The sequence below is a fragment of the Protopterus annectens genome, chromosome 6.part0, assembly GCF_019279795.1.
Source record: "Protopterus annectens isolate FY-2018-M chromosome 6.part0, PAN1.0, whole genome shotgun sequence".
Taxonomy (NCBI): domain Eukaryota; kingdom Metazoa; phylum Chordata; order Ceratodontiformes; family Protopteridae; genus Protopterus; species Protopterus annectens.
In genome coordinates this window covers 372,160,900-372,184,061 of record NC_056737.1, presented here as the reverse complement: position 1 = coordinate 372,184,061, position 23,162 = coordinate 372,160,900, and the positions used below count along the sequence as shown (strand labels likewise).

General features: G+C 42.6%; 1 protein-coding gene across 2 annotated transcripts in view; it reads left to right on the top strand.

Annotated features, from left to right (window-relative positions):
• LOC122804322 (pleckstrin homology domain-containing family H member 1-like) overlaps positions 1-23,162 on the top strand; it is a 1,703,720-nt gene that overhangs the window by 93,319 nt on the left and 1,587,239 nt on the right. The window contains exon 2 of one of the 2 annotated variants that reach the window (XM_044074113.1): positions 16,605-16,777. The exons of the other annotated variant lie outside the window; for it this stretch is intronic. The gene's annotated coding sequence lies outside the window, so the exon portion shown is untranslated. The remainder of the gene's footprint in view (positions 1-16,604; positions 16,778-23,162) is intronic. 2 annotated transcript variants of the gene reach the window in all.

Below are 23,162 nucleotides of genomic sequence, written 5' to 3'. Positions count from 1 at the left end.
AAAGGGCTGTTCGAAGGAATGATCGTCTCCCTGTCAAAGGTGAACACATATATATCAATATAGGTATATACGGACATACATCTGTAGATGGAACTGGGAATATAGCCACAACATATATGCCCACATGCACCATTGATGGGTTTGAGAGACCCAAACAACATACATATGGCACGGATAGGTATTCCCCCCCCCAGCCAAATACGTCTGGTCTGCAATATAATACCAGCCTTAGCAGAACCCATAAGCAGGACCCTACATGACAAGGGCAGTACATGTTAACAGTACGCCATCCCACCTGTAGGATGTAAGGCTGGCATTACTAACATATCATGCAGTAACGTGAAATGCATGTGTTGTACCCAGCCATGGCATGTGTACCACCCACTACACTTATAGAAGGCCTGCTGACACCACTACACCCATCAGCCATGTGACACACGGACAGACACAACACAATCAGAACAAATATTGGTGACAACAATACAATATTGTTAATTACAGCTATAATGCATCATGGCTGCACAACTACACCTCCGAGATAGTAGCATTTCACTTTACTGCTGACAACATGCTACACATCATTCCATTGCTACACTGTTGTACAGTCACCCTGTGCATCAGCACCATGTTAGCTTGTCCCTGCATCGATGTTACGGATGTCAGGGAGTGGCACAGGTATCATCATATGCACAGGGTGTGTTGTTGGTTTGCCAGAGGCCTAGGCTGAGCCATACAATTGACAATGTGTGTGTGTGTGTGTGTGTGTGTGAGTGTGAGTGTGTGTGTGTGTGTGTGTGTGTGTGTGTGTGTGTGTGTGTGTGTGTGTGTGTGTGTGTGTGTGTCTGTGTGTCTGTGTGTGTGTGTGTGTGTGTGTGTGTCTGTGTGTGTGTGTGTGTGTGTGTGTGTGTGTGTGTGTGTGTGCGGGGGCTGAGTATTGTTATGGGCCACTGGTGATGTCGTGTGTGCAGGTATGTGGTTGCCCTAGGTTCATTGTGTGTGTGCCTGCATGCACACAGTTCCTCAATGTGGCTGCCCTATACAGGGAATTGTGGGACAGCTGCAGACTGTACCTGGCAGTGTTTGCAGTTCACCGTCTCTGGCCACGGACACGGGACCTGTGCTTGGCAGGGGTGCTTCAGGCTGTGTCAGGTACAAAGCCAGACCAAGTACTGTCCCCGAGTTTGACAGACATCCACTGGATCCAGGTCCCTCCTGCCACTGTCCAGGGCCACGTGCATGTGGTCTGCTATGATGGTCTGTGGACAGCCCCCCCACAGTGCTGGGGCTGGTACTGCCACTACAGGAGTGGCTATGACTGGTTGGACATCCACGGTGACCTCTAGTTGCTGGTTTTGCTGGCATACGTCCACGTGGCCGTCGCAACCATCCCACCCTGTCCTGATGCATGGACATGACATTGTGGATGAGATCCAATGTCTCACCCCACCGTCTATCCATGACCTCAGTGTAATTACGGATGGCACCTGCTAGGTCACTGATGCTGTCAGTTACATAGGTGTGATGAGCCCTCTGCGCCCTTAGACCTGCCTGGTGTACCATTCCATTCGTGCCTGTGCCTCCATGACAGTCTGGAACATGCATGTGGTTGAAATAGATGTGGCACGTCTGCCAGGGGCATGATGACCAGCAGTGCTCCAAGCACCCCTAAACATCTGCCTGTGTGATACCCTGCCGGACTTCTGGCTATGGCTGCTGTGTCCTGACACATGTGCCATAGATACCACACTGTCCTGGCCAATGCCAACTGTAGGCTGTCCCTCAGCTAAGGCCAACAGTGATGAGGTATGTAGAGGCAGTGTGACTGTGTGCGTGGATGGGGTGGATACGTGTGGGTTGTTGGTTGGTGACCCGCCCCTGATGACCCATCCTGTGCCTCAACACACAGATTCCCTGCGGGGGGAACCCAGCCCCACCTCTAACTAGGAGCCATAGTCAAGACCCCAAATTATGTGGACATCCTACAGAAGGGCCTCCCTGAGACAGATGCCTTGTGTCAGAGCCATGGCCTCAAGCTCAATGCCAAAAAGTGCAGTGTCATCCCCTTTGGTAAAAACTCTGTACCCATGAGCTACCACATAGACAGCAATCTAATTAACACTGAATGTGTGATAAGAGACCTTGGGACCCAGGTGGACAGTAGTCTCTCCTTTGATAGTCACATCACCACAGTAGTCAGGAAGTCCTTCTATGTGGCACACCTCATCATAAAAGGGTTCTCATCCAGGAAAAAAGATGTCATTGCTCCCCTCTACTCGACACTCATTAGACCCATAATAGAGTACAATGCCCTTTTGGAATGTACCTCACAAGACATCTGCAGCAGCTGGAAATGCCACAGAAGTACCTCACAAAGAGGATTACTGGCCTCAAACAAATGCCTTACACTGACCACCTCAAAAAACACCAGCTTTACTCCGTAGCATATCGCCTACTCTGAGGTGATCTCTGCCTAACATATAAAGCTATGTCAAACCCAGAGCTGTTGGACATGCTACACCTAAAGAAATCCCAATCCCTCCGAGCTACATGCTCTAGAGACCTAAACCTTGTCACCAGAATAAACAGGACATGCTGAAGGGATAGATTCCTGTCACAGAGACGTCCCATTCTCTGGAACAGGCTACCCATCTATGTCAAGCAAAGTTCTTCATTAGCACTCTTCAAGAAAAATCTTGATGAGTGGATGGGAAATAGGAAATACACCCCAGGGATCACTTCTGTGTCTCTGCTCGACAGTGGCACAGGAAAAAAACGTTCTTGGGTGGCGTAAGCCAGGGAACCTTGTTGGCTAGGCTTACGTAGGCCCTTTGTCCGATAGCCTAGTACCTACCTATGAACCTCGCCACCTGTGAGGGGAAAACAGGGAACAGACTACACATGCATACACACACACACATGTGTGTAGACATGGCCACACACACAGACATACACACATGCAGTTGACATACATGGAAACCCATACACTCCTCCAGACAGCACCTACAGACAGCTCCCGCACCCCATAACACACACAGTAGCAGGCGATGGTGGAGTACAGTATCACACACATACCTGTAATTACACACATACCAGCATGCAGGACATGTGGCACTCAACAACATACAGTGCAGCTGTAGTCAATCCCCGTTACCAACATTATACATGGCTGTGATGTATGGCTTCTGTTTGTCGGTGATGGCCCTCCCCCTGAAACTCACTGCACCCATGTCCATAGCATTGCTGTGCATCTGTTCAGCACCTTAGCATGTGCTGTGCACCATACCTCACGGGTGTACACACCCTTGCAGGATGTGTGTCTGTGTTTCAGTTGTATTTCAGCTGCTGCTCACAGCCTTTGTGTGTTCCTGGATCACATGTGGACACATGTTTAGTGAATGCTTGATGTGTATTTACATATGTCATCATTAGTGGTGCATGTATGAGTGATAGACTACCATTAGACCGACCACAGACACAATGTACTGTACCTATGGTGAGTGTAGAGACCATTATTGACCACGACTGAGCCCTGGCTGATGTTGCGAGTGGTACACATAGATTCATAGGTGAGTACTGGTCTACTGGCCCTGGGGCATACATAAGCCTAGCCACAGGGGTTCCCTGCCATGCACCACCCACTAATGTTATTCCCTATGCCCCTGTCAGGATGTGGCACAGACATACTACCAAGGGTGAATTCCCCATTTCTCATCCAATTGCCAAGTGGCTCTGTAAAGAGGGCCAATGAGTAGCACTGACTGACATGTATGGGTAGTCCATTGCAGAGTGTGGGGATTCCCCAGGACAGGGCCCTACCCCTCCAGTATGTTCTGTGTAATGTGTTGACGAGGTTTGGGACCCTGGAGCATGTGTTAATAGAGTGAGTGGCATGTCATTATATGTAACATGTTCAACTGCTCTGTGTATGACATAGCTGTGTATGTTGGGCAGATGTCAGCTGTGCCTGGGCAATGTGCACTGGAGTGTAGCCACAGTTGTCTGAGATGGACTGTGGATTGCATGTGTTTGAGGCTGGTAATCCCATTAGTGAGGTGTGTGCTGTGTCAGTGCACATGTACAGCATGCATTATGGCTAGGTGTGTTAGATGTGTACATGGCCTACACCTTAGCTATGACATGCACAGTGAATTGACAAGCATAACCTTAAACCATACTCACTGGCATCTGGCTGCTGCCTTGCTGGTATCCCAGAGGTACCTACATTAAGATGGGATAGAGTTGATGTCAGTGGCCACAGCTGTGGCATTGCTACAGGGTGGCTGCAATATTACAGTACAACAACAGCTGAAGTCCACAGTACTACAGATTATGCATTACTGCTTATCGGTACTACACAGCAAAATACCCCACATCTCACATATACATGGTCTACCTGTACAGATGCGTACACTGCAGTAGTCTACTGATATGCCCCGGAACCTTACCTGCATGCTCCATGTCTGGTGTGTGAGTAGCACCCACCTCCATGACTGTATAAGTTTATTTATTTATTTATTTATTTATTTATTTATTAACTAACTACAATCCACTCTGCTACAGGCCCCATGAAGGCTCAGTGTCTCTCCAACCTAACACCACTCTTAAGTATTCAACTGCGGTACCACCTTTAACATTCCTATAAGAAAAGTGCAGTCCGGGTCTGAACTGTCTGCAAACAGCTACAGTTAACTTTGAACCTAACACCACTCTTAAGTATTCAACTGCGGTACCACCTTTAACATTCCTATAAGAAAAGTGCAGTCCGGGTCTGAACTGTCTGCAAACAGCTACAGTTAACTTTGAACCTAACACCACTCTTAAGTATTCAACTCCGGTACCACCTTTAACATTCCTATTAGAAAAGTGCAGTCCGGGTCTGAACTGTCTGCAAACAGCTACAGTTAACTTTGAGTATGTGTCTAACTGTTTGAGCCAATCTTCATTTTCCCCTGGAGAGCACTGTGCTTTAGCTGTAAGCAGCCCCCCCCCCCCCACCACCACCAACACACACATCTTCCACTTTCTCTTATTCCCTTCTGTTAGCAAATAGTATCCATAACTGATCAATACTGTGTGTTTGTTTATTTAAACTATACCACAGTAGCCTACTGATACAAGGTTATCCTGGTTTTCCACCTGAGAAATTAAGACAAGACTTACAGTTTCAGAGCAGTCCTTGGTCAATTGTGATTGTTCTTAACACATACTTTTCTTGCTTTGGCTCATTAGCAGCAGTACAAAGAACTGCCTGCTCACACCCTTGTTCTCCCTCCCTTCCCTGTTTATTACCTTAAGACAATCCCAGAGTTAATAAATATTACCTGTGGCAGGCAGCATTTGTAAAACTACAATCCACTCTGCTACAGGCCCCATGAAGGCTCAGTGTCTCTCCAGTAAGTGTTTTACAACTGTAAATGCCTATTTATGTTGAATTGTATTAGACATTTTACAACTGTATATGTTTATGTTGAATTGTGTTAGACATCTAATATGTTTTATGCTTTATTATTGATGTTACTATGGCATGCACCAAGTTGTTACTAGTATAATAGTATGTATGGTCTATTTGCATAGCTGCACCTTGTTCACTAATGTTATTCATGTAATAGTGTTGTGTGTCGACAGCTCATACTAGTGTCTAAATTATTTCTATAAGTTTGTGCTGTTACTGGTGGATAGAATCACATTAGAGAACCACGACAGATTGCTGCTCGCTATATTTTTATCTGTGGCTGCATAACTGTCTGGGTTTTTGTTTTCTAATGTTCTTCCAATTGGCTCAGTATCTGCATATACTAAGTAGTGGTTCAGGACATTGTCCTGCATGTGGTAGCTATTTGCTCAGTGTGTTTTTATAATCTTTATAATATATATTTACCATCTCAAAAGTGCTTACTCCTCTCTGTACTCTTCTTTTCTAGACCTAACACCACTCTTAAGTATTCAACTGCGGTACCACCTTTAACATTCCTATAAGAAAAGTGCAGTCCGGGTCTGAACTGTCTGCAAACAGCTACAGTTAACTTTGAGTATGTGTCTAACTGTTTGAGCCAATCTTCATTTTCCCCTGGAGAGCACTGTGCTTTGGCTGTAAGCAGCCCCCCCCCACCACCACCACACACATCTTCCACTTTCTCTTATTCCCTTCTGTTAGCAAATAGTATCCATAACTGATCAATACTGTGTGTTTGTTTATTTAAACTATACCACAGTAGCCTACTGATACAAGGTTATCCTGGTTTTCCACCTGAGAAATTAAGACAAGACTTACAGTTTCAGAGCAGTCCTTGGTCAATTGTGATTGTTCTTAACACTTTCCAACCCCTCATACAAGAACCTAACAGGGTCTCTACCCGCTTCGCTCCCCGCCCTGCCCCCTATTCCCTCCCACCCCCAGTGGTCCCACCTTTATTACACTCAAACCCCTCCCATCTTTCCAGTAGCCAACCACAGCGCTAACCCAACACTACCTCCTCCATATTCCCTCTACTATCACACCTCCTCAACTGACATGTACAAGCATACCTTTCCTTTGCTCACTGCATGCACTCTCCTTGCATATCTTACATCCTACCAAAGCTCCATCATTCCCCCACTCAACCACTACCACTGTACTACTACTCACACCACCACCCATGTCTCACCCATACTCAGCTCCCCTCCCACCAGCTCAAGAACCATTCCTATGCACCCCCCACATATTCTACCAACTATATTACTCAAACGTAAAGCATCCCTACAACTTAACATAGTAACCCTCCCACCATACCTATTACCCACAGAGAACAATCATAAAATTTCCCTTATAAACAAACACATTCAAAAACTGAGAAAACTAATAATCTCATGCATATCAAAACTAGCCCTAAGTGGAGACATCCAGCCCAACCCTGGCCCTACCATCTCCAACCCCAATCCTCATAATCAGACTAGAAACCACAACTTCTCCCATATTACAGCCAATAGAAAGCCAAGTGACTTCCTTCTACTAAGCCTAAATATTAGAAGTATATCCAACAAAGTCCATGAACTCCATGCCACCATAGACTTATACTTCCCAGATATAGTCGTCCTGACAGAAACCTGGCTAAAACCTCACATTACCAGTGAGCAAATACTCCCTACAGGTTACGGCATACTAAGAGTAGACCAGCTAAACAAAAGGAGGTGGTGTAGCTATAATATTTAAACAACTTCTAAACATCCAGATCTTAAAATCATCAGCTCCACAAATAGGCAATGAAGAAATAATATATACAAACCTCAAAATTAACCGAAACAAAACCATCAACATAATTGGATGCTACTTCCCACCTGGACAAAACATCCCTCCACTAGAAAACCTCCTCAGCTGGTCTACCCACCATCTCCCCCAAGAAACTACCATCTTAGGTGATTTCAATATTGACTGGCAATCCTGTTCTGGCAACAATCCAACCCATCATGTACACCTTCATGGCTTCACCCAACTAGTCCAGTCACCAACAAGGATAAATACAAACTCCAGCAAGCACTCTACCCTGGATTGGATACTAGTCAGTAAGAACCCCCAGTCATATATAACAGGCTGCTTATCAGATAGCCTCAGTGATCACTCCCCAACATTCCTACTCAAAAATACCTGTACCAAGCTAAACCTGTCATCTATCGTCAAATACATAAAAAATAAACTTTAACCCACTCACATTCATCTCATCCCTCAAAGAATGTAACTGGCATGCTCTAAAGTACCTCAGTCTAGATGACGCAGTTGAATCTTTTAATACTACCTTCCTGAACATCCTTAATTACCATGCCCCCATAAGATTTTCCAGAACCAAAGCACAACCCTCCCCATGGCTACAGAAAACCACTAAGTCAGAAATGAAAAACAGGGATAAAGCCTGGGAGCACTGGCGCAAAACCAAAACCCCCGCAGCTAGACAGAAATTCCTAGAGCTATGCAATAGAGTCAAAAAGCTAATAAAATGGGACAAATTCCAATACTGCCAGTCTGCCCTAGACTCCTCACAACACAGCCCCAAACAATTCTGGTCCTCCATAAACTCCATCCTCCACCCAGGTAAAGTCAGTACCCCTCCTCCTAACATCCCTCACTCCTCAGAAAATATTGCTACCTCATTCAACACACACTTCACGTAAACCATACTATCACTAGCTAAACAACACAACCCCTCCCTCCAACCCACACCTTCAACTAGTAATCTCCCCACTGCCTTCTCTTTTCTCCTGTACCTACCTCCAACATAAAAAACTCTTAACTAAACTTAAACCCACCAAATTAGCAGCAGACAACCTCCCAAGTGAATACCTACAAATCGCAGCTGATGCTCTGGCCTACCCAGTATCCATCTTGATTAACCAATCTCTGTCAGAAAGTTACGTTCCCACATTGTGGAAAGTCTCACATATAATTCCCTCCACAAAGGTGGACCCTCTGCAGAACTAACCAATTACCCCATAGCTATTCTCTCTCCACTCTCCAAAATACTAGAGATGCATACACTCTCAGGTCTCACACTACCTCCTTACTAACAACCTCCTTTCCAGTACTCAGCATGGTTTCCGACCAAACCATAGCACCACCACTGCCTTACTCTCCTTTACTAACACTATCCTTCAGCATAAAACAATGGCTATCTCTCCTCTGCTACTTTCCTAGACCTATCTAAAGCATTTGACATGGTCCCACACAAACAACTTATCTCTGTCCTCAATAACCTATCCTTCTCACAATCAGTCACCAACTGGTTTCAGAGTTACCTGTCTGACTGCCAACAATCCGTTGTATGGCAGAATGACATATCTCCCCAACTACCTGTCTCCATAGGGGTTCCCCAAGGATCCATCCTTGGACCCCTACTTTTCTCTGTTTACACCAATAATCTAGCCTCTGCCACCAAACATGGCACACTCGTCCAATACGCAGATGACTCTACCATCATCTGCTCAGCCCAGTCCCTACCCAAACTGCAAAAAGTCACACAGGAAGCCTTTTCCTCTGTTGAAACATGGTTATCCGATATCCGATGCCCAATTAATACTCAACCCAAACAAAACTAAACTACTCATCTTCCAACCCACCAAACGTACTCAAAATAACTCTCACTTTAACATCACAGCAAAAGACAACACCACTATATACCCAACTGAACACACCAAATTGCTAGGAGTGGAAATAGACAATAAACTAAAATTTGACATTCACATATCCATGACCATAAAAAGTCCACAAAAAACTAGGAGCATTATACAGAAATAAACAATTTCTCACCAAAGCAGCAAAGATTTCAATAGCAAATTCCCACCTTATCTCCACCCTACTTTATGCCTCTCCAGTATATACCAACCTAAGGCAATGTGATCTAAACAAGCTAGAGACCTGCTACAACAAAATCGCAAAATTCGCCACAGGGGCATCCTACCGTAGTCACCACTGTCTCTCACTTGCTGAACTGGGCTGGCTTGAACTCCCTCACCTCCTTCAGTGGTATCAACTCTCACTCACCCACAAACTAGTAAACCATCCACTAAATGTCCCATCCCTCCAGAATCTACTCCAATCCTATCGCACCACCAGACCACTAAGATCCAGCAACAAAAATCACTTTCAGATCACTAAAGCCAATAACTCTGCTGGTGAAGCACTATTCTCTTGCGCCATAGCCAAATTATGGAACTCACTCCCACCCACAATTACCTCCGCACCATCATGCACCAACTTCAAAACTTTATTAAAAGCGCACCTAAAACATGCTGGCTATGCCCTTGCAACTCCCACTCTAATATCATCCACCCCATCCAACTACTACCTTTCTTTCACCTCCACTAACTACCTTGATGATAGCAAGCTCAGATGCTCATAAGCCTAGTACTTATTATACAGCAGGAACTTCTCATTGTTACATTTGTTAATGCCTGTTATGTACTTCACAGATAAAGATTCTAGTTGTCTACTGATGTACTATGTTCTTCATCTGTAAATATGTTGTAAGTAATTTCTATGTTAAATTGTTAATCACTATGTAATCCAATGTAACTACTGTCTGTTTATTTTACTGTGGAGCTTTTCTCCCCGGGCCTCCGCTGAAAATGGACCCACGTCCAGTCGGACACTCCCGGTCAACAAATTTAAATAAATAAATAAATAAGTCTGTAGCTCTTGTGGGCGGAAAGGTGCTACCAGACTCATGAGCAGCTACTCCACTCTGGTGAGGGGGGGGGATGTTATGGCCCCCCCTGTTACAAGGTGGTCACCCCGTATGGCAGGGGCACCACAATGTACTTGGAGCAGATCACTACAGTGGTGGTGGATGTGCTCATAAGTACAGCTGTGCATCTCCACCTCATTCACCCTGCGGACCACATTAGTCCACATGGCTGTTCTCTCCTGCTGGTCCTGGCTTGTCTGTGAGAACAACAGCTGATAGTTGTAGATGATGCTGGTGATTGTAATCTCCTCCTCAGTGGCACTGTAGGCGGGATTCCTCAGGTGTGCCATACTCCCTGAAAGACATAATGATGGAAATATGTCTGAGCAACTCATATGTCAAGTTTACCATAACACAATACACATATCAGCTCCAACATAATGTTCACACAACGCTAGTGGTATGTGTCTGGTATGTGTACCATTGGGTCATATATTGTATTGTACAACACTTTCTGCTATGTATTTATAGACATGCTCCCTGTGGGGACACGAGTTGCTGGGCTGTTACAGGGTATTTCACCTGTATGCCACTGTCACTGCAACTATGTTTCCACATATGCATGTGGTAGGCCTGCTATGTGATTGCTTCACATCTGCCATTCTGTGATATTGGGGATATCTATGCATGCTGTTGGACATGTTCTGGGATTGTGTGGACTATTACAGCCCACATATGTTCTATGACAGTTGCACACCAGTATGTGTAGGGGTTATTTGCCAGCAGGAACACCACTCTAGGTGTGCACATGTTACCAGTCCACATCATATCTGTGACCCACCATGGAACCTCATTATCTACTGTTCCATCACTACCTTCATGTGGAACCACCTCAGGGGATGGTGTTCACCCCCATGGAGCACACACAGACCTGTCTGTCACCCAGTTAGGTCGTGGGTATTGTGCATAGGGAGCTCCACAGAGACATGGGGTATGTGCTGCATCACCTGGAGGCATGCAGTACACATACACAAGGTTCGACATGCATGTCTTTCCTACCCAGCGCACAGCCCAGGCACCTTTATGTCCATGTTTATGCTGTAGTGAGTGTCTAAGGGTGGGCACCATCTTCCCTTCGTTCCCATGTGGGGGTTCAATGGCCTCCATATTCCAAATGTAACTACCTGTCCACAGTGTTTAACCACCACGTGTCATATACCAGCCCTGTATGCTGTCTTGTTTGTCACCCAACCAGACCTACATACCAATATGTGCCTAATACCCTTCACCAACATATATATCCCACCGTCTCATACAATTGCAATGTCTTCCCAATGTGGGTTACACACCACACTACACACTCCATCTTGTAGCCATGTACTGGTGTGTAGGTATGTTATGTATTGATGTGTGATGTTCTCTCATACATGTCATGGCAGGGGAAATGTATTGACACACACATATATATATATATATATATATATATATATATATATATATATATCTGTGTATATATATATATATATATATATATATATATATATATATATATATATATATATATACACATATGTGCATATATGTGTGGATATCATTTTGTGTTGTTTATATATCTATAGGAATGTTTAACTGTCCGAGGTTCTGTACACATACACAGCTGTGAATATGTATCTGTATGTGGGGTGCATACGAACATCTAGACCACACTCTTTACTTCTCAGCTGAACTGTTCGGCCTTGCCGAACACAGACAGGTGTCACATGTGAACACAGACCAACATTAGGGGGGTATATATGGTGACAAACATTAGATAAGCATATTATACTGCTATGGCAGTTGGGCATGCTATGCTGCACTTTAACATGATTGTCCTGCAGGTGGTGTGGTCTCTCACCCATGTGTCTCTCATGGCAGTATTAATACCCCCACCAGCCGATGGCCACAGTTATTTACAGAACACAGATATCATGGGTCACATCTTTGCCATTCACCGCTGGTCTGCACATTTGGCAGATATGTCCCACTATCCACAGGGACTACTACTGTCCAGTGCAGTTGTTGAGCACAACATCATTACAGGAACAAGTACTGCTGGCACATATACATCCTTTCACAGTATACATCCTATTATTCTATTTCATATACTACATGCCAGTAAATGCATATCTGTTTCACATACCTGTTATGTTGTTTCCGCTGTAACACAACCCTGAGCTTTGTGAACTTTCTTGAAGGTTTTTTTTTTCCCTCTCTTTCTCTCTATCTCTCAGTCTCTCCAGTAGAGTGATTCAGCTGGTTTGAATAGATTGCGGCATGCTTTTGTTGGTATTGCACATGATCAGGCAGTGGCCTCTGCACCAGTCAGTGTCCACCAGTTGGTAACTGCATGCAGCCTGCTGTGTAGTACTTCAGATAACCACTGTCAGGGCAACCCTGTACTATAAATTGCTGCCTTCTGTGGGCATTGTCCCTTCACCTTTACAGTATGGATGACATCCTTCCTGTGTGTGGACATCAGTGTTACAGGAAGCAGGTAGCAATACCTCTTACAGCAGAACCTGCAGACATAGGCCAGATCCACATTTGGGTAAGGTTCCAGACCTACAGACAGCGTGAGTACTGTTGTTGTGTGCAATGTATCTTGCTGTTCTTACAGGGTTTCTGTGTACATGGTACTTTTTCATGGAATGTTGACTGTCTGCATAACTCTCAACTGTGGGCCTATCCGTATGATACCAGGGGGATTGGCTGTTAGGTTTTTTTCTGTGCACCACACAGGTATTGTCCCAGATATATCTGTGGCATTCTGTCTGTTGAGTGCTATCAGTACATGGCAACATCCATTTGTATTTCAATGTCGTATCCCTGCATAAGGGTATGCTGCAATGAATCCTGTAACACCAGCAATTTCCGGGGTTTGTAACAGCAATAATGCAAATATGGTCCTATGTTCCTGCCTCTGTCCTCCACATATATGCCAGTCTTTGTCCTGCTGTGATACAGGAAGGGTTGTTAGGTAATGGCTTATCATTATTTACCGCTAGCATTACTGCTATCATCTCAGCCATGTCATGGATTCCCACACCAACTTTTGGGCCAGGTCCATGTATATGGGGGCAACAGCTGGAGAACACATATGTGCCCTTGTACATTCCAGAGGTAAGTTTGTGGTACATAGCGTTCATTGCCCTTGTACAGCCTTTTATGGGGGGGGGGGGGTTCTATGCCATTAACCTAGGCTATGGGACTTTTTCAAGGATATAACTGTTAAGACGAAAGTCATTTAGTGAGAAGTTAGGTTAAGCAATGTTATGTACAAGATACTGTGACATTAACACAAGTGCTACTTTTCCCCCTAGGGCTTGACTACAAGGTATAATTGGAGGCTGCTGAACTACATCTGTAATTGTTACGTATCCTGTTTCTACTGTTGTACTAATTGAAGGCCTTGACCTGGACAGCATAGTATGGTATATATACACATTGCTTGCATCTACTGCTTTGTGTGGGCCTTGCATTCATGACTAATTACATAATGCAAACCTTATGTGGTGTCAGTACTGGCATACATTATTGTATAGTACAGGAATAAAGGTCATATGTGTATGCATACCTGTGTGTCATGTCATGTCCTTTGAGTTGTGGGTGGGTATGTGTTTAATGTCAGTATTCTCATTGGTGGGAATGGTTACCACACTACACATTTCACAGGTGCCAGTTGAAGGGCTTGTGGATGAGGGATATAGTTTGCACCCAGTGCTTCCACACTACTTCTACATATGTATGGCTACTGATACCTTTTATGTGTGTATATGTGTATGTGCCTATATATATCTCATATATATATATATATATATATATATATATATATATATATGTGTATCCATAGATATATACATCTGTATACATATATGCATATTTGTGTGTCTATATACAATTGATGTTATATGATTATTTGTGAGTCATACATTACTATATATATCTACATATAGCTGTCTATCTGTCTACATTTACAGATATATATCTGTCCATATGTCCATGCATATTCGGCTCATATTTTGGCCTGTTCCTCATTCACTTGGCAATTGTCATAGATGATTGCAGCATTGAAGTCAGTAACTAGTGGCAACACTTTTGTCTTTCAGACTTCATCTCCTTCTACATATGTGTTCTAATACATATAACTGTGTAACTAGCAACATTTTAAGTGTATCAGAGCATTAGTTGACATATATCCCTATTTGTACCCACAGTGTGACATACTGTGTCCAGACTTCTTGCATTAACAGGTTATGTGGTGTCATAATAATACATTTCCTGTACTGTTGACTGACTGTGCTGCATGGTATGTTTGTGAAAACTTCAGGTTATGTATATCTGCTATGATTTAGTGGTAAATCACTTTGTGCATGGCGTGCAGGGTCCTGGGTTTGAGCCTTGGAGAGGCAGTTTATTTTGTTGCTGGGCAGAACAAGGGATGTTGGCTACAGAGTGATTAGGCACTTTTAAGCAGTTGTAAGCGGGTTTGCGTGAACTTGCACGACGGTAAGCACTGCCAACCGCTGCTTATCTTTTCTTACAGTCAGCTTCAAATTTCTCAACCTGTGTAGGCAATGCTTTCCCCCGTGCAAACACACTTAGACAAGCTTACTACTGCTCATTTGTGCTTAAACCTGCTTACTAGTGCCTTGTTCATTATGACACTGACACTTCACATGTGCATTTCATGCAGTACTCCAGTTCACATTTAAATGTTATTATGTAGGTTATATGGCAAAAAGATGTAAATATATGTTCATATACAGTTTTCACATGGAAAATGATATGTGCTGCAGTGGGACTCAAACCGGGAATGCCTGTTCATTAGGCGGATGCTCTAACCACTTCACTATTGCTCTGCTGCTTCATTTGCATATATATTCCTTGTTATCCTCTTCAGCTGCTTTAACTGTAGCTAAGTGATGGGCAAACCCGCGCACCTACGGTTAGCTGTACTCGAGGTTTTAAAAAAAAAATAAATACAAGGGTTTCTTCATTTTATTTCAGTGTACTGTTGCTGTTGAACACATGGGGACTGTTGGTGGAGATATGCGGACACCTAGGTATGAGTGGTTTTACTCATTTATTTACACTTTCTCCTGTTCTGCTTTGCAGGAGCGTGTTATTCTGAGAGCTCTACTCACAGACACTCCCCCTGCACGCGTCCACTCTTAGTGTAGGATTTGGAGCTCAGGCAGCACACCGTCATTAATATGCATGCCGCGCTGCCGTACTCCTCTTAAACTGCCGCTTATGTGCAGAACTAGTTTAGTCCTGCATGGCAGATTAGTAAATCCAGGGGAAGGCAAATTTAAAAATATAAAAATTACGAAGAATGATATGAGGAAAGAAAAAACAAAGAGAACAATACAGAGGGAATAACTAAGTAGGTGAAATGTTAGAAGTAACTATTAACAAAGAGAATTTAAAAAATAGCCATAGTCATTCAGAGAATGGCTGATTTTTTTTCCTTGACTTGAATATTTTAGCTTTTTTTTTTGTCTTGTAGCTGGATTTAATATCTGGGTTGTTGTATGCTTCAGTTATAGTCTGTAGGGTATTCTGTGTTTAGTTTGTTGGAATGTGAATGTACTTTTCCATTCCAGTCTATGAAGATTTTTTTTGCTTGATATTTTACTACTTATCGATCTGTAATAGTTACACTTTATACAATATATGTGTTTTATTCCAACCCGTTTTAGGGGTTCATTGTGTGTGTGAGTGTGTGAGTGTGTGAGTGTGTGTGTGTATATAATAAGTGTGTGTGTATGTACTCGTATATTATATATTTACACACACACACACACACACACACACACACACACACACACACACACACACACACACACACACACAGATGATTTGCCATATGCATGCACACACACACACACACACACACACACACACACACACACACACACACACACACACACACACACACAGATGATTTGCCATATGCATGCATCCCTGTGAATGCTTTTTAAGTAAACCTGCTGTACATTTTTCCCTTTCAGCTTCTGTTAGAATAAAAAGTAAAAAAAAAAATCATCTGTGGTGCTCTTTTTTTCCAGGAAATGGGCAGATATAAATTGCCATCATTTGGTAATGTGTAGTAATTTTGAAAATAAAAAAGAAAAATAATGCTACGTTCTGAAAATACAAAAGGGACAGAAACAAAAAGATATCTAACACCTTTGTTTTTATACTTGCCTTGATTGCTTTCTTACATCCTTTTTATCCTTTTAGTCTTTAGTATTAGCTTATTTGTTCTCTTGATTTATTTTATAGCGTACGAGTAGCCTTTGTACTTTAACACAGAGATGTTTTCAGTGATAGGGATTCATACATTACTTGCGATTTGTCCATTTGTTTTCTTTTCACATCGTCTCTATCTTTGTTTGGTTTGTTTCCTAGGTACTTGTTGACCAGAAACTAATTTCCCCCAGCTGTTGAAGGCATGCGAAGAAGTGTGGAGGGGTGTTACATGTGTCACAGAATGAACTTTAAGGGAAGGAAGGATTCATGAAGGAAAGGTTTTGAGTTCAAATGAGATACAGTGGGGCAACTTGAAAAGGATAGTGGAGAAGGTCAGTAAGTGATCTGTTACCCTGACATCCCAGAGATTTATGTAGGTATTTTTGTTGCATTATGTTAACTGTATTTTCCTAGTTTAGCACTGCTCTGGGGACAAAGGAGAGACATTTTACAGTCAGTAAAATAGGGAACCTTTTTGGAAAACTATTTTTAAGAAAGAGGTACGGTGTATTGCTATAACAGTACCTAATGAGCATTGTAGACAGTAAAACATAAAGTATTTATATTTAGGGTTTTGACTAGTGTTACTGTTTAGGCGGGGAGAAATGTCCTGCACACAGTGAGTAACTACTTGTGTATGTTTTGTCAAGAAATGTAGTTATTGTGAATGTAACTTGATAAGTAACCCTTTATAGTAAATCTTGTAACAAATATTATGTTTCTTCATTGAAAAATGTGGGAAATCTTTTTAGAACACCCTAATTGTAACTTTTTTGTTTGTTTTTGTTGTAAATGCAGAAGAGAAGCTCTTGTTTAGCTGTTGCTTAGCAGCTGTACACTGTTTGTTTTTGATTTTATTTATTTTTTCTTAACACAGAAGAGAAGTCCTTGTTTGATTGTATGTTTATATAATTATGGCATTCATGTTTATGTATGTAGGTCTGTATTTATTTACTTTGATTTGTTAACCAGGTAGGTGAACCAGTCTAGGAATCCTTTTCAATCATGACCTAAGCTACAATGAAAAAATACTAATAACAAGAGCTCACATAGTTTGTAATTAAATTAGCGATATAACAATATTTACAACATGGACTGGTGCAAGTGTGTGTGTGTGTGTGTGTGTGTGTGTAAAGTACATATATATTTTATACATGATCTATTTGTACATGTTTGTGTGTGTTTTTATTTATCTTTGTTTATCGGGTAAATCTGACTGGAACAAAGCCCTTTTTTGACCGAGGCCCAGGAAGAAAAGCTCCACAATCATACTATACAAATATCAAAAATCAATAAGAATATGTAACAAAAACTCTGATATGGGCATATTTTACAATGATTACAGCTTGAAACAGTAGTATAAGAGGTTCAGATTTTTTTAGTTTTTTTTTTTGCAGTGATTGTAGTTTTTATACAGGTTTATGTACATAACAGAGTAGAATCAAATGCAATATACATTGTGTTTACAGTGATAAGTCTGTGCTTAGATTACTTAGTAAGCATGATTGTAGAAGTTCAAGATAAGAGGTGATGAGACACTCAAGGTATCCTGTGATGGCAGGTATAGTGGTAGTGAGAGAAAAAAGATATAAAAGGTGGGTTAAGTATAATCTGTGAAAGTAGAAAGTTTTTGAGTAGGCTGTTTTATGGGTTGAGGAAGGGTATATAGTGAGTGAGCAAGAGAGATGAGTAAAGGATATTTAAGAGGAGAAAGGAAAATTAGTAGAGTGAGAGTATAGATGGGTATACTTTAGTTTAACCAGGAGAAGCACAGGAGCAGCCAGTTACTATCTGGGTATAATTTTGAAGATGTTTTTCTTTTTGATAGGTTTTACATAAAGTGGGATGGAGTTCCACAGTTTGGTGACATGGTGGAAGGTCATACAATAATCAGCATAGTTGTTAAATTTGGTTGTCACTAAGAGGGATTTATTGTTAGATAACATATTCTATATATGTACGCGTGTGTGTGTGTGTCCATAACATTTTGTCTAAGGCTGCTTTTGTTGAGAATAAGAAAAACACTGTACAGTTCATTACGGATTTTGTGTGTGTGAGATGGCAGAACTACAGGGATTGGAGGAATTTGCCTCTTCCCCACTGGAGTGTAATATTTGAGTTGGTATGTATAATTTGCATAGAATGTGGGGATGCAGGAGGACTTGCCTCCCACAAGCAATGGTTGTATTTTTGCTGTAGTGTATAGTGTATGTGTATGTATGTATGTGTAAGATTTTATATATATGTGTGTGTATATATATATATATATATATATATATATATATATATATATATATACATACATGTTAATATTACACACACGTTTGTAATTACAAAAAATGCTTGAGAAAGTCTATAAGTGATATGTGACTATGAGACATTGTCAAAGTGTGCTTAATTTTGAGTAAACTCTTAAGTAGTAATGAGGTTGAGAAGAACAGAATGGAATGTGATTGGCAAATGTGATAAATAATACTAGATTACAGGAGTAAATGTTGGAAAATTAGAGTGAAGAGTGGTGAAAGTGCAGGTAGATGGAGATGTGGAAAACAGGAAGTAGTAATTTTCATGAGGAATTTACTGACCATTGGAAGAGCAGTGGCTTTTTGAGAAATCTTCTTCCTAGCTTACTGCTGTTAAAAACTCTTGCTTATAAGGTATGTATACTATTACCTGCTTGGGTAATGGATGTGTGGATAACAGAGAGCTTACCCTTGAAAAAGAAGCAAAAAGTAATAGTGAGAGAGGGCTATTTAAGGAGAATATCTTCATACCTCTCAACCTGGAAACATCAAAAATCTGGACAAGGCCCATGAATAATAGGTACAAATCTGTACACTGATTAACATCAAATTTGCATACATAATTACTTAACCGCACTCCCTCCAATGGAATTGTGGGATACCAACTTTCAAATGCAAACTGAAGAGCAGACAACCAAAATATGGCACCAGAGTCCTCTGCAGCCATTCCAGATGTTCATCGTGTTACCCTGCTGCAGTCATCACACTTGGGTTATCCTGCCGTCAGGCGGTCCCACAGTCGGCCTGTATTCCAAAGTCTTGGTCCGACGTCGGTTGCTGTCGCCTCATCCCTGACGTCAGTGTGCCAGGGGTATATATATTGCAACCGATGCCATTTTCTTCAGTCTTTCTTGCCGCGCGGTGCCCGAAGCAGAAGCAGTTCGCAAGTGCCGATCGGCTGACTCCTGAGATTGTCGAATTCGAATTTCAGACCAAAGTCTTCTTTAAAGCTAAGTACCCCGTTGGGGAAACTTTTCTTGCCTCAGACTGATGTCAGAAAAAGTTAACAATTGCATTTCTTGTGGGAAGCAAATACCTCATAAGGATTTTCATTCTTACTGCATACCTTGCCTAGGCCCAGATCACGACGTCACTTCTTGTCGGTTTTGTGCTAGGTTTAATAAGCGTACTATTAAAGGCGATTTGATTTCGCACAACACTTTTTTGGTAGAAAATTTAACTATAACATGCCTTCGGAGCTTTCGACTACCGGCATGCACAAAAAACGCAGGGATAAGGACTGACAGCCCAGGCCTAAGCCAGATTCCAAGGCCTCGGTTGATCCGGTCTCCGGTACTCCGGTTCTCAGTGAGGCTCCGACAGAGCCCCTGACTACTGCAGATCTGGAACTCGAGACCACTACGGATATTTTCACGGAATGTACTAGGCCTACGCAGCCTTTCACTTCAGGCCCTTCCAACGACTTAGCTCCTAAAGACATCGGTGCTACAGAAACGCCATCGGTTTCTGAAGGCGTTTTCAGACCGATGACTCTCACCATTAAAACATTTTTCTAAGTCTGAGACTCCCTCTAAATCTAAAAAGACTGCACTTCAGTCTCCTGCTCAAGGCCCTATGCCTAAGAAACAGATGCTCAAAATGGCTGAAGATTTGATTTCTCTTATAAGGGGTTCACAGCCCCCTCCTGATAAAAGGCCTAGACGAGAGGAAGACTCTGCTTCCTCTGAGCAACTGTCCATTTCTACAGATTCCTCTGAGGACCAAGATTATTCCTACTCTCCTTATGAAGATTCTGATGCTGAGGACTCTATTTCCTCAGCTTCTCCTCCTGAGGACTATTCCTTTGGGGAAACCTTACACAAATGAGGGAACATTTTCAATGGGAAGGTCAGGACTACTCTGATTCCAAGAAAAGGCTCAGAGAGTTTCTCTTACTCCCCCAACACAGACCTCTAGCCATCCCTCCTGTGTTGGACATTTAGAATCCAGTTTCAACCCAGACTCTCTTCCTCCTGCTCCGGCTAAGCCTGACAGATACTACAGAGTACCTGATTCCCACAAATTTCTTTACAAAAGCCCAGTAGCTGACCCAGAGACTATCTCCCAGGGTCCCAAGGGGGCTAAAGCTTCTATGGCTAAAAACCCAGTACCTTCTGAGAGGGATTCCAGAGCACTAGACAGGTGGGGGAAAAAGGTTTACACCTCAGCCACATTAGCTATGAGTGCATTAAATTGTCAATTTCATATGCTTAAGTATCAGCAATTTCTAATCTCTCAGTTAAAGCAAAAGATAACTTCCCTACCTCAACAATCTGAATTGAAAGAAATACAGGATTTGTTGCATGCCACTACGCAGGTGGGCAAACATACCTTACAATGTGGGTTTGATTCTTTGGAGGCCTCTTGCAGAGCAGCTGTCACTGGATCGGTTATACGTAGGCATGCTTGGTTAAAGGAACAAACTCTGCCTGATCATGTTAAAGCAAAACTATTAGATGCTCCCTTACAGCAGGATGTTCTTTTTGGGGTTAAAGCAGAAGAAGTTTTAAAGAAAATGGAAGATAAGGCAAAATCAATGCAGACAGTCAAAGATTTCCTACAAGTACAACCTCCTCGATTCAGTAGAAACTGCCAAGAAAAAATTGGTCCTTTCCAGCTACTGACAAACCACAGAGGGGTAAATACAGGTGCCCAAGGGGCAGAGGACAACCACAAGCCCAGTATAAACCTCGCCAATGGGGCACTACAACACAGAAGGGAGGAGAAGACAAGTCTCAACCCACCAGAAGGCAAACTCAATGACTTGCACCTCATCTGGCCAAGCAGTACTCTCTTGACAGCCCCCTTGGGGGGAAAAACTCGCACTTTATGCAGACAACTGGCACATGGTCACAAAGGACAAATGGGTCCTAGACATAATTTCACGAGCATACAGATTCCATTTTCACACCTTGACAATGAAAAGAGGAATGCCAAACTTGCCACACAATCAATGGGCAGAGGCACAAAAGCAAATTACAGCTCTCATAGACATGAGAGCTATTCAACTGGTACCTACTCAAGAGCAAGGCCAAGGATTTTACTCAAGGCTCTTTCTAGTACCCAGAAAGGACAATGCTTGGAGGCCAATTCTGGACCTTTCAATTCTAAACACTTACTTACAAGTTCCCAAATTCAAGATGCTAACACTACAGCAGCTACTTCCCATGTTGGGCAAGGAAGCATGGCTGGTAACATTGGACCTCAAGGAGGCATACCTGCATGTCCCTATCAGACAAAGTTGCAGAAGATACCTCCGTTTCATTGCAGGTTCAACCCATTATCAATTCTCTGCACTGCCCTTTGGCTTACCTACTGCGCCCAGCGTTTTCACAAAATGCCTGGCACCAGTAATTGCATACTGCAGACAAAGAGGAATTCAAATATATCCATACCTGGATGACTGCCTCATCCAAGCAGAAAGCAAAGACATTCTCTTACATCATCTGGCCTTTGTGAAGCATCTACTAAATTGTCTGGGGTACACAGTAAATGAAAAGAAGTCAAAACTAGTACCCTCACAAAAAATGACATTCCTGTGTGCCAGCTTGGACACAACTACGAAGAAGGCTTATCTAACACTAGACAAGCAACTACAACTGACTCAGTATTTCAAGACAATGGCAACAAAGATCCAATTAACTGCAAGAAAAATTCTACAGGCTTTGGGCTTCATGGCATCTTGCATACTAATAATACCATTTGCAAAACTGCATATGAGGAAATTACAGTGGTACCTAAAAAGTGTATGGTCTCAACACAGCCACAACTTGGACACAATAATAACTCTCATTCCCTGCCTTCAACAGGAGTTTCTATGGTGGTCACAGGCATGTCACCTCAACAAGGGTCAGCCTTTCACCTTGCCCCCAACCAGGCAAACTATCACAACAGATGCTTCAGACTACGTCTGAGGGGCACACATGGCAGGGCAATGCATTCAAGGCCTATGGACTGCAGAACAAAGAAAACTGCACATAAATCAAAAAGAGATGCTAGCTGTACAGAAAGCTCTGACAGCCTTCAAGGATCTACTACATCCAGGACAACTTGCAATAAAGACGGACAACACCACAGTAATGTGGTACATAAACAAACAAGGAGGCACACATTCCTACCCTCTTTGCAGGCAAGCAATGATATTATGGAACACAGCTCTGGCCTACCAAGTCCAGCTACAAGCTCAATTCCTGCCAGGACAGAAGAACACATTGGCAGACGACCTAAGCAGAAACATCAAAGATCCCCACGAGTAGAAACTAGACCCACACATATTTACAATGATAACTCAGAAATGGGGCCTTCCAAATATAGACCTGTTTGCCAGTCCTCAAAACTACCAACTGACAAAATTTTGTACAAGGACATTCCACCATCAAGCTTGGAAAGTGGACGCTCTCTCCTTCACTTGGAA